This window comes from Sphaerodactylus townsendi, linkage group LG07, assembly GCF_021028975.2.
Source record: "Sphaerodactylus townsendi isolate TG3544 linkage group LG07, MPM_Stown_v2.3, whole genome shotgun sequence".
In the NCBI taxonomy this organism is placed as follows: domain Eukaryota; kingdom Metazoa; phylum Chordata; class Lepidosauria; order Squamata; family Sphaerodactylidae; genus Sphaerodactylus; species Sphaerodactylus townsendi.
In genome coordinates this window covers 17139522-17149279 of record NC_059431.1, presented here as the reverse complement: position 1 = coordinate 17149279, position 9758 = coordinate 17139522, and positions in this window count along the sequence as shown.

Genomic DNA, 9758 nt, shown 5'->3' with positions numbered 1-9758 from the left:
GGGGGGTGGGGGGGGGGGGGGGTGGGGGGGGGGGGGGGTGGGGGGGGGGGGGGGTGGGGGGGGGGGGGGGTGGGGGGGGGGGGGGGTGGGGGGGGGGGGGGGTGGGGGGGGGGGGGGGTGGGGGGGGGGGGGGGTGGGGGGGGGGGGGGGTGGGGGGGGGGGGGGGTGGGGGGGGGGGGGGGTGGGGGGGGGGGGGGGTGGGGGGGGGGGGGGGTGGGGGGGGGGGGGGGTGGGGGGGGGGGGGGGTGGGGGGGGGGGGGGGTGGGGGGGGGGGGGGGTGGGGGGGGGGGGGGGTGGGGGGGGGGGGGGGTGGGGGGGGGGGGGGGTGGGGGGGGGGGGGGGTGGGGGGGGGGGGGGGTGGGGGGGGGGGGGGGTGGGGGGGGGGGGGGGTGGGGGGGGGGGGGGGTGGGGGGGGGGGGGGGTGGGGGGGGGGGGGGGTGGGGGGGGGGGGGGGTGGGGGGGGGGGGGGGTGGGGGGGGGGGGGGGTGGGGGGGGGGGGGGGTGGGGGGGGGGGGGGGTGGGGGGGGGGGGGGGTGGGGGGGGGGGGGGGTGGGGGGGGGGGGGGGTGGGGGGGGGGGGGGGTGGGGGGGGGGGGGGGTGGGGGGGGGGGGGGGTGGGGGGGGGGGGGGGTGGGGGGGGGGGGGGGTGGGGGGGGGGGGGGGTGGGGGGGGGGGGGGGTGGGGGGGGGGGGGGGTGGGGGGGGGGGGGGGTGGGGGGGGGGGGGGGTGGGGGGGGGGGGGGGTGGGGGGGGGGGGGGGTGGGGGGGGGGGGGGGTGGGGGGGGGGGGGGGTGGGGGGGGGGGGGGGTGGGGGGGGGGGGGGGTGGGGGGGGGGGGGGGTGGGGGGGGGGGGGGGTGGGGGGGGGGGGGGGTGGGGGGGGGGGGGGGTGGGGGGGGGGGGGGGTGGGGGGGGGGGGGGGTGGGGGGGGGGGGGGGTGGGGGGGGGGGGGGGTGGGGGGGGGGGGGGGTGGGGGGGGGGGGGGGTGGGGGGGGGGGGGGGTGGGGGGGGGGGGGGGTGGGGGGGGGGGGGGGTGGGGGGGGGGGGGGGTGGGGGGGGGGGGGGGTGGGGGGGGGGGGGGGTGGGGGGGGGGGGGGGTGGGGGGGGGGGGGGGTGGGGGGGGGGGGGGGTGGGGGGGGGGGGGGGTGGGGGGGGGGGGGGGTGGGGGGGGGGGGGGGTGGGGGGGGGGGGGGGTGGGGGGGGGGGGGGGTGGGGGGGGGGGGGGGTGGGGGGGGGGGGGGGTGGGGGGGGGGGGGGGTGGGGGGGGGGGGGGGTGGGGGGGGGGGGGGGTGGGGGGGGGGGGGGGTGGGGGGGGGGGGGGGTGGGGGGGGGGGGGGGTGGGGGGGGGGGGGGGTGGGGGGGGGGGGGGGTGGGGGGGGGGGGGGGTGGGGGGGGGGGGGGGTGGGGGGGGGGGGGGGTGGGGGGGGGGGGGGGTGGGGGGGGGGGGGGGTGGGGGGGGGGGGGGGTGGGGGGGGGGGGGGGTGGGGGGGGGGGGGGGTGGGGGGGGGGGGGGGTGGGGGGGGGGGGGGGTGGGGGGGGGGGGGGGTGGGGGGGGGGGGGGGTGGGGGGGGGGGGGGGTGGGGGGGGGGGGGGGTGGGGGGGGGGGGGGGTGGGGGGGGGGGGGGGTGGGGGGGGGGGGGGGTGGGGGGGGGGGGGGGTGGGGGGGGGGGGGGGTGGGGGGGGGGGGGGGTGGGGGGGGGGGGGGGTGGGGGGGGGGGGGGGTGGGGGGGGGGGGGGGTGGGGGGGGGGGGGGGTGGGGGGGGGGGGGGGTGGGGGGGGGGGGGGGTGGGGGGGGGGGGGGGTGGGGGGGGGGGGGGGTGGGGGGGGGGGGGGGTGGGGGGGGGGGGGGGTGGGGGGGGGGGGGGGTGGGGGGGGGGGGGGGTGGGGGGGGGGGGGGGTGGGGGGGGGGGGGGGTGGGGGGGGGGGGGGGTGGGGGGGGGGGGGGGTGGGGGGGGGGGGGGGTGGGGGGGGGGGGGGGTGGGGGGGGGGGGGGGTGGGGGGGGGGGGGGGTGGGGGGGGGGGGGGGTGGGGGGGGGGGGGGGTGGGGGGGGGGGGGGGTGGGGGGGGGGGGGGGTGGGGGGGGGGGGGGGTGGGGGGGGGGGGGGGTGGGGGGGGGGGGGGGTGGGGGGGGGGGGGGGTGGGGGGGGGGGGGGGTGGGGGGGGGGGGGGGTGGGGGGGGGGGGGGGTGGGGGGGGGGGGGGGTGGGGGGGGGGGGGGGTGGGGGGGGGGGGGGGTGGGGGGGGGGGGGGGTGGGGGGGGGGGGGGGTGGGGGGGGGGGGGGGTGGGGGGGGGGGGGGGTGGGGGGGGGGGGGGGTGGGGGGGGGGGGGGGTGGGGGGGGGGGGGGGTGGGGGGGGGGGGGGGTGGGGGGGGGGGGGGGTGGGGGGGGGGGGGGGTGGGGGGGGGGGGGGGTGGGGGGGGGGGGGGGTGGGGGGGGGGGGGGGTGGGGGGGGGGGGGGGTGGGGGGGGGGGGGGGTGGGGGGGGGGGGGGGTGGGGGGGGGGGGGGGTGGGGGGGGGGGGGGGTGGGGGGGGGGGGGGGTGGGGGGGGGGGGGGGTGGGGGGGGGGGGGGGTGGGGGGGGGGGGGGGTGGGGGGGGGGGGGGGTGGGGGGGGGGGGGGGTGGGGGGGGGGGGGGGTGGGGGGGGGGGGGGGTGGGGGGGGGGGGGGGTGGGGGGGGGGGGGGGTGGGGGGGGGGGGGGGTGGGGGGGGGGGGGGGTGGGGGGGGGGGGGGGTGGGGGGGGGGGGGGGTGGGGGGGGGGGGGGGTGGGGGGGGGGGGGGGTGGGGGGGGGGGGGGGTGGGGGGGGGGGGGGGTGGGGGGGGGGGGGGGTGGGGGGGGGGGGGGGTGGGGGGGGGGGGGGGTGGGGGGGGGGGGGGGTGGGGGGGGGGGGGGGTGGGGGGGGGGGGGGGTGGGGGGGGGGGGGGGTGGGGGGGGGGGGGGGTGGGGGGGGGGGGGGGTGGGGGGGGGGGGGGGTGGGGGGGGGGGGGGGTGGGGGGGGGGGGGGGTGGGGGGGGGGGGGGGTGGGGGGGGGGGGGGGTGGGGGGGGGGGGGGGTGGGGGGGGGGGGGGGTGGGGGGGGGGGGGGGTGGGGGGGGGGGGGGGTGGGGGGGGGGGGGGGTGGGGGGGGGGGGGGGTGGGGGGGGGGGGGGGTGGGGGGGGGGGGGGGTGGGGGGGGGGGGGGGTGGGGGGGGGGGGGGGTGGGGGGGGGGGGGGGTGGGGGGGGGGGGGGGTGGGGGGGGGGGGGGGTGGGGGGGGGGGGGGGTGGGGGGGGGGGGGGGTGGGGGGGGGGGGGGGTGGGGGGGGGGGGGGGTGGGGGGGGGGGGGGGTGGGGGGGGGGGGGGGTGGGGGGGGGGGGGGGTGGGGGGGGGGGGGGGTGGGGGGGGGGGGGGGTGGGGGGGGGGGGGGGTGGGGGGGGGGGGGGGTGGGGGGGGGGGGGGGTGGGGGGGGGGGGGGGTGGGGGGGGGGGGGGGTGGGGGGGGGGGGGGGTGGGGGGGGGGGGGGGTGGGGGGGGGGGGGGGTGGGGGGGGGGGGGGGTGGGGGGGGGGGGGGGTGGGGGGGGGGGGGGGTGGGGGGGGGGGGGGGTGGGGGGGGGGGGGGGTGGGGGGGGGGGGGGGTGGGGGGGGGGGGGGGTGGGGGGGGGGGGGGGTGGGGGGGGGGGGGGGTGGGGGGGGGGGGGGGTGGGGGGGGGGGGGGGTGGGGGGGGGGGGGGGTGGGGGGGGGGGGGGGTGGGGGGGGGGGGGGGTGGGGGGGGGGGGGGGTGGGGGGGGGGGGGGGTGGGGGGGGGGGGGGGTGGGGGGGGGGGGGGGTGGGGGGGGGGGGGGGTGGGGGGGGGGGGGGGTGGGGGGGGGGGGGGGTGGGGGGGGGGGGGGGTGGGGGGGGGGGGGGGTGGGGGGGGGGGGGGGTGGGGGGGGGGGGGGGTGGGGGGGGGGGGGGGTGGGGGGGGGGGGGGGTGGGGGGGGGGGGGGGTGGGGGGGGGGGGGGGTGGGGGGGGGGGGGGGTGGGGGGGGGGGGGGGTGGGGGGGGGGGGGGGTGGGGGGGGGGGGGGGTGGGGGGGGGGGGGGGTGGGGGGGGGGGGGGGTGGGGGGGGGGGGGGGTGGGGGGGGGGGGGGGTGGGGGGGGGGGGGGGTGGGGGGGGGGGGGGGTGGGGGGGGGGGGGGGTGGGGGGGGGGGGGGGTGGGGGGGGGGGGGGGTGGGGGGGGGGGGGGGTGGGGGGGGGGGGGGGTGGGGGGGGGGGGGGGTGGGGGGGGGGGGGGGTGGGGGGGGGGGGGGGTGGGGGGGGGGGGGGGTGGGGGGGGGGGGGGGTGGGGGGGGGGGGGGGTGGGGGGGGGGGGGGGTGGGGGGGGGGGGGGGTGGGGGGGGGGGGGGGTGGGGGGGGGGGGGGGTGGGGGGGGGGGGGGGTGGGGGGGGGGGGGGGTGGGGGGGGGGGGGGGTGGGGGGGGGGGGGGGTGGGGGGGGGGGGGGGTGGGGGGGGGGGGGGGTGGGGGGGGGGGGGGGTGGGGGGGGGGGGGGGTGGGGGGGGGGGGGGGTGGGGGGGGGGGGGGGTGGGGGGGGGGGGGGGTGGGGGGGGGGGGGGGTGGGGGGGGGGGGGGGTGGGGGGGGGGGGGGGTGGGGGGGGGGGGGGGTGGGGGGGGGGGGGGGTGGGGGGGGGGGGGGGTGGGGGGGGGGGGGGGTGGGGGGGGGGGGGGGTGGGGGGGGGGGGGGGTGGGGGGGGGGGGGGGTGGGGGGGGGGGGGGGTGGGGGGGGGGGGGGGTGGGGGGGGGGGGGGGTGGGGGGGGGGGGGGGTGGGGGGGGGGGGGGGTGGGGGGGGGGGGGGGTGGGGGGGGGGGGGGGTGGGGGGGGGGGGGGGTGGGGGGGGGGGGGGGTGGGGGGGGGGGGGGGTGGGGGGGGGGGGGGGTGGGGGGGGGGGGGGGTGGGGGGGGGGGGGGGTGGGGGGGGGGGGGGGTGGGGGGGGGGGGGGGTGGGGGGGGGGGGGGGTGGGGGGGGGGGGGGGTGGGGGGGGGGGGGGGTGGGGGGGGGGGGGGGTGGGGGGGGGGGGGGGTGGGGGGGGGGGGGGGTGGGGGGGGGGGGGGGTGGGGGGGGGGGGGGGTGGGGGGGGGGGGGGGTGGGGGGGGGGGGGGGTGGGGGGGGGGGGGGGTGGGGGGGGGGGGGGGTGGGGGGGGGGGGGGGTGGGGGGGGGGGGGGGTGGGGGGGGGGGGGGGTGGGGGGGGGGGGGGGTGGGGGGGGGGGGGGGTGGGGGGGGGGGGGGGTGGGGGGGGGGGGGGGTGGGGGGGGGGGGGGGTGGGGGGGGGGGGGGGTGGGGGGGGGGGGGGGTGGGGGGGGGGGGGGGTGGGGGGGGGGGGGGGTGGGGGGGGGGGGGGGTGGGGGGGGGGGGGGGTGGGGGGGGGGGGGGGTGGGGGGGGGGGGGGGTGGGGGGGGGGGGGGGTGGGGGGGGGGGGGGGTGGGGGGGGGGGGGGGTGGGGGGGGGGGGGGGTGGGGGGGGGGGGGGGTGGGGGGGGGGGGGGGTGGGGGGGGGGGGGGGTGGGGGGGGGGGGGGGTGGGGGGGGGGGGGGGTGGGGGGGGGGGGGGGTGGGGGGGGGGGGGGGTGGGGGGGGGGGGGGGTGGGGGGGGGGGGGGGTGGGGGGGGGGGGGGGTGGGGGGGGGGGGGGGTGGGGGGGGGGGGGGGTGGGGGGGGGGGGGGGTGGGGGGGGGGGGGGGTGGGGGGGGGGGGGGGTGGGGGGGGGGGGGGGTGGGGGGGGGGGGGGGTGGGGGGGGGGGGGGGTGGGGGGGGGGGGGGGTGGGGGGGGGGGGGGGTGGGGGGGGGGGGGGGTGGGGGGGGGGGGGGGTGGGGGGGGGGGGGGGTGGGGGGGGGGGGGGGTGGGGGGGGGGGGGGGTGGGGGGGGGGGGGGGTGGGGGGGGGGGGGGGTGGGGGGGGGGGGGGGTGGGGGGGGGGGGGGGTGGGGGGGGGGGGGGGTGGGGGGGGGGGGGGGTGGGGGGGGGGGGGGGTGGGGGGGGGGGGGGGTGGGGGGGGGGGGGGGTGGGGGGGGGGGGGGGTGGGGGGGGGGGGGGGTGGGGGGGGGGGGGGGTGGGGGGGGGGGGGGGTGGGGGGGGGGGGGGGTGGGGGGGGGGGGGGGTGGGGGGGGGGGGGGGTGGGGGGGGGGGGGGGTGGGGGGGGGGGGGGGTGGGGGGGGGGGGGGGTGGGGGGGGGGGGGGGTGGGGGGGGGGGGGGGTGGGGGGGGGGGGGGGTGGGGGGGGGGGGGGGTGGGGGGGGGGGGGGGTGGGGGGGGGGGGGGGTGGGGGGGGGGGGGGGTGGGGGGGGGGGGGGGTGGGGGGGGGGGGGGGTGGGGGGGGGGGGGGGTGGGGGGGGGGGGGGGTGGGGGGGGGGGGGGGTGGGGGGGGGGGGGGGTGGGGGGGGGGGGGGGTGGGGGGGGGGGGGGGTGGGGGGGGGGGGGGGTGGGGGGGGGGGGGGGTGGGGGGGGGGGGGGGTGGGGGGGGGGGGGGGTGGGGGGGGGGGGGGGTGGGGGGGGGGGGGGGTGGGGGGGGGGGGGGGTGGGGGGGGGGGGGGGTGGGGGGGGGGGGGGGTGGGGGGGGGGGGGGGTGGGGGGGGGGGGGGGTGGGGGGGGGGGGGGGTGGGGGGGGGGGGGGGTGGGGGGGGGGGGGGGTGGGGGGGGGGGGGGGTGGGGGGGGGGGGGGGTGGGGGGGGGGGGGGGTGGGGGGGGGGGGGGGTGGGGGGGGGGGGGGGTGGGGGGGGGGGGGGGTGGGGGGGGGGGGGGGTGGGGGGGGGGGGGGGTGGGGGGGGGGGGGGGTGGGGGGGGGGGGGGGTGGGGGGGGGGGGGGGTGGGGGGGGGGGGGGGTGGGGGGGGGGGGGGGTGGGGGGGGGGGGGGGTGGGGGGGGGGGGGGGTGGGGGGGGGGGGGGGTGGGGGGGGGGGGGGGTGGGGGGGGGGGGGGGTGGGGGGGGGGGGGGGTGGGGGGGGGGGGGGGTGGGGGGGGGGGGGGGTGGGGGGGGGGGGGGGTGGGGGGGGGGGGGGGTGGGGGGGGGGGGGGGTGGGGGGGGGGGGGGGTGGGGGGGGGGGGGGGTGGGGGGGGGGGGGGGTGGGGGGGGGGGGGGGTGGGGGGGGGGGGGGGTGGGGGGGGGGGGGGGTGGGGGGGGGGGGGGGTGGGGGGGGGGGGGGGTGGGGGGGGGGGGGGGTGGGGGGGGGGGGGGGTGGGGGGGGGGGGGGGTGGGGGGGGGGGGGGGTGGGGGGGGGGGGGGGTGGGGGGGGGGGGGGGTGGGGGGGGGGGGGGGTGGGGGGGGGGGGGGGTGGGGGGGGGGGGGGGTGGGGGGGGGGGGGGGTGGGGGGGGGGGGGGGTGGGGGGGGGGGGGGGTGGGGGGGGGGGGGGGTGGGGGGGGGGGGGGGTGGGGGGGGGGGGGGGTGGGGGGGGGGGGGGGTGGGGGGGGGGGGGGGTGGGGGGGGGGGGGGGTGGGGGGGGGGGGGGGTGGGGGGGGGGGGGGGTGGGGGGGGGGGGGGGTGGGGGGGGGGGGGGGTGGGGGGGGGGGGGGGTGGGGGGGGGGGGGGGTGGGGGGGGGGGGGGGTGGGGGGGGGGGGGGGTGGGGGGGGGGGGGGGTGGGGGGGGGGGGGGGTGGGGGGGGGGGGGGGTGGGGGGGGGGGGGGGTGGGGGGGGGGGGGGGTGGGGGGGGGGGGGGGTGGGGGGGGGGGGGGGTGGGGGGGGGGGGGGGTGGGGGGGGGGGGGGGTGGGGGGGGGGGGGGGTGGGGGGGGGGGGGGGTGGGGGGGGGGGGGGGTGGGGGGGGGGGGGGGTGGGGGGGGGGGGGGGTGGGGGGGGGGGGGGGTGGGGGGGGGGGGGGGTGGGGGGGGGGGGGGGTGGGGGGGGGGGGGGGTGGGGGGGGGGGGGGGTGGGGGGGGGGGGGGGTGGGGGGGGGGGGGGGTGGGGGGGGGGGGGGGTGGGGGGGGGGGGGGGTGGGGGGGGGGGGGGGTGGGGGGGGGGGGGGGTGGGGGGGGGGGGGGGTGGGGGGGGGGGGGGGTGGGGGGGGGGGGGGGTGGGGGGGGGGGGGGGTGGGGGGGGGGGGGGGTGGGGGGGGGGGGGGGTGGGGGGGGGGGGGGGTGGGGGGGGGGGGGGGTGGGGGGGGGGGGGGGTGGGGGGGGGGGGGGGTGGGGGGGGGGGGGGGTGGGGGGGGGGGGGGGTGGGGGGGGGGGGGGGTGGGGGGGGGGGGGGGTGGGGGGGGGGGGGGGTGGGGGGGGGGGGGGGTGGGGGGGGGGGGGGGTGGGGGGGGGGGGGGGTGGGGGGGGGGGGGGGTGGGGGGGGGGGGGGGTGGGGGGGGGGGGGGGTGGGGGGGGGGGGGGGTGGGGGGGGGGGGGGGTGGGGGGGGGGGGGGGTGGGGGGGGGGGGGGGTGGGGGGGGGGGGGGGTGGGGGGGGGGGGGGGTGGGGGGGGGGGGGGGTGGGGGGGGGGGGGGGTGGGGGGGGGGGGGGGTGGGGGGGGGGGGGGGTGGGGGGGGGGGGGGGTGGGGGGGGGGGGGGGTGGGGGGGGGGGGGGGTGGGGGGGGGGGGGGGTGGGGGGGGGGGGGGGTGGGGGGGGGGGGGGGTGGGGGGGGGGGGGGGTGGGGGGGGGGGGGGGTGGGGGGGGGGGGGGGTGGGGGGGGGGGGGGGTGGGGGGGGGGGGGGGTGGGGGGGGGGGGGGGTGGGGGGGGGGGGGGGTGGGGGGGGGGGGGGGTGGGGGGGGGGGGGGGTGGGGGGGGGGGGGGGTGGGGGGGGGGGGGGGTGGGGGGGGGGGGGGGTGGGGGGGGGGGGGGGTGGGGGGGGGGGGGGGTGGGGGGGGGGGGGGGTGGGGGGGGGGGGGGGTGGGGGGGGGGGGGGGTGGGGGGGGGGGGGGGTGGGGGGGGGGGGGGGTGGGGGGGGGGGGGGGTGGGGGGGGGGGGGGGTGGGGGGGGGGGGGGGTGGGGGGGGGGGGGGGTGGGGGGGGGGGGGGGTGGGGGGGGGGGGGGGTGGGGGGGGGGGGGGGTGGGGGGGGGGGGGGGTGGGGGGGGGGGGGGGTGGGGGGGGGGGGGGGTGGGGGGGGGGGGGGGTGGGGGGGGGGGGGGGTGGGGGGGGGGGGGGGTGGGGGGGGGGGGGGGTGGGGGGGGGGGGGGGTGGGGGGGGGGGGGGGTGGGGGGGGGGGGGGGTGGGGGGGGGGGGGGGTGGGGGGGGGGGGGGGTGGGGGGGGGGGGGGGTGGGGGGGGGGGGGGGTGGGGGGGGGGGGGGGTGGGGGGGGGGGGGGGTGGGGGGGGGGGGGGGTGGGGGGGGGGGGGGGTGGGGGGGGGGGGGGGTGGGGGGGGGGGGGGGTGGGGGGGGGGGGGGGTGGGGGGGGGGGGGGGTGGGGGGGGGGGGGGGTGGGGGGGGGGGGGGGTGGGGGGGGGGGGGGGTGGGGGGGGGGGGGGGTGGGGGGGGGGGGGGGTGGGGGGGGGGGGGGGTGGGGGGGGGGGGGGGTGGGGGGGGGGGGGGGTGGGGGGGGGGGGGGGTGGGGGGGGGGGGGGGTGGGGGGGGGGGGGGGTGGGGGGGGGGGGGGGTGGGGGGGGGGGGGGGTGGGGGGGGGGGGGGGTGGGGGGGGGGGGGGGTGGGGGGGGGGGGGGGTGGGGGGGGGGGGGGGTGGGGGGGGGGGGGGGTGGGGGGGGGGGGGGGTGGGGGGGGGGGGGGGTGGGGGGGGGGGGGGGTGGGGGGGGGGGGGGGTGGGGGGGGGGGGGGGTGGGGGGGGGGGGGGGTGGGGGGGGGGGGGGGTGGGGGGGGGGGGGGGTGGGGGGGGGGGGGGGTGGGGGGG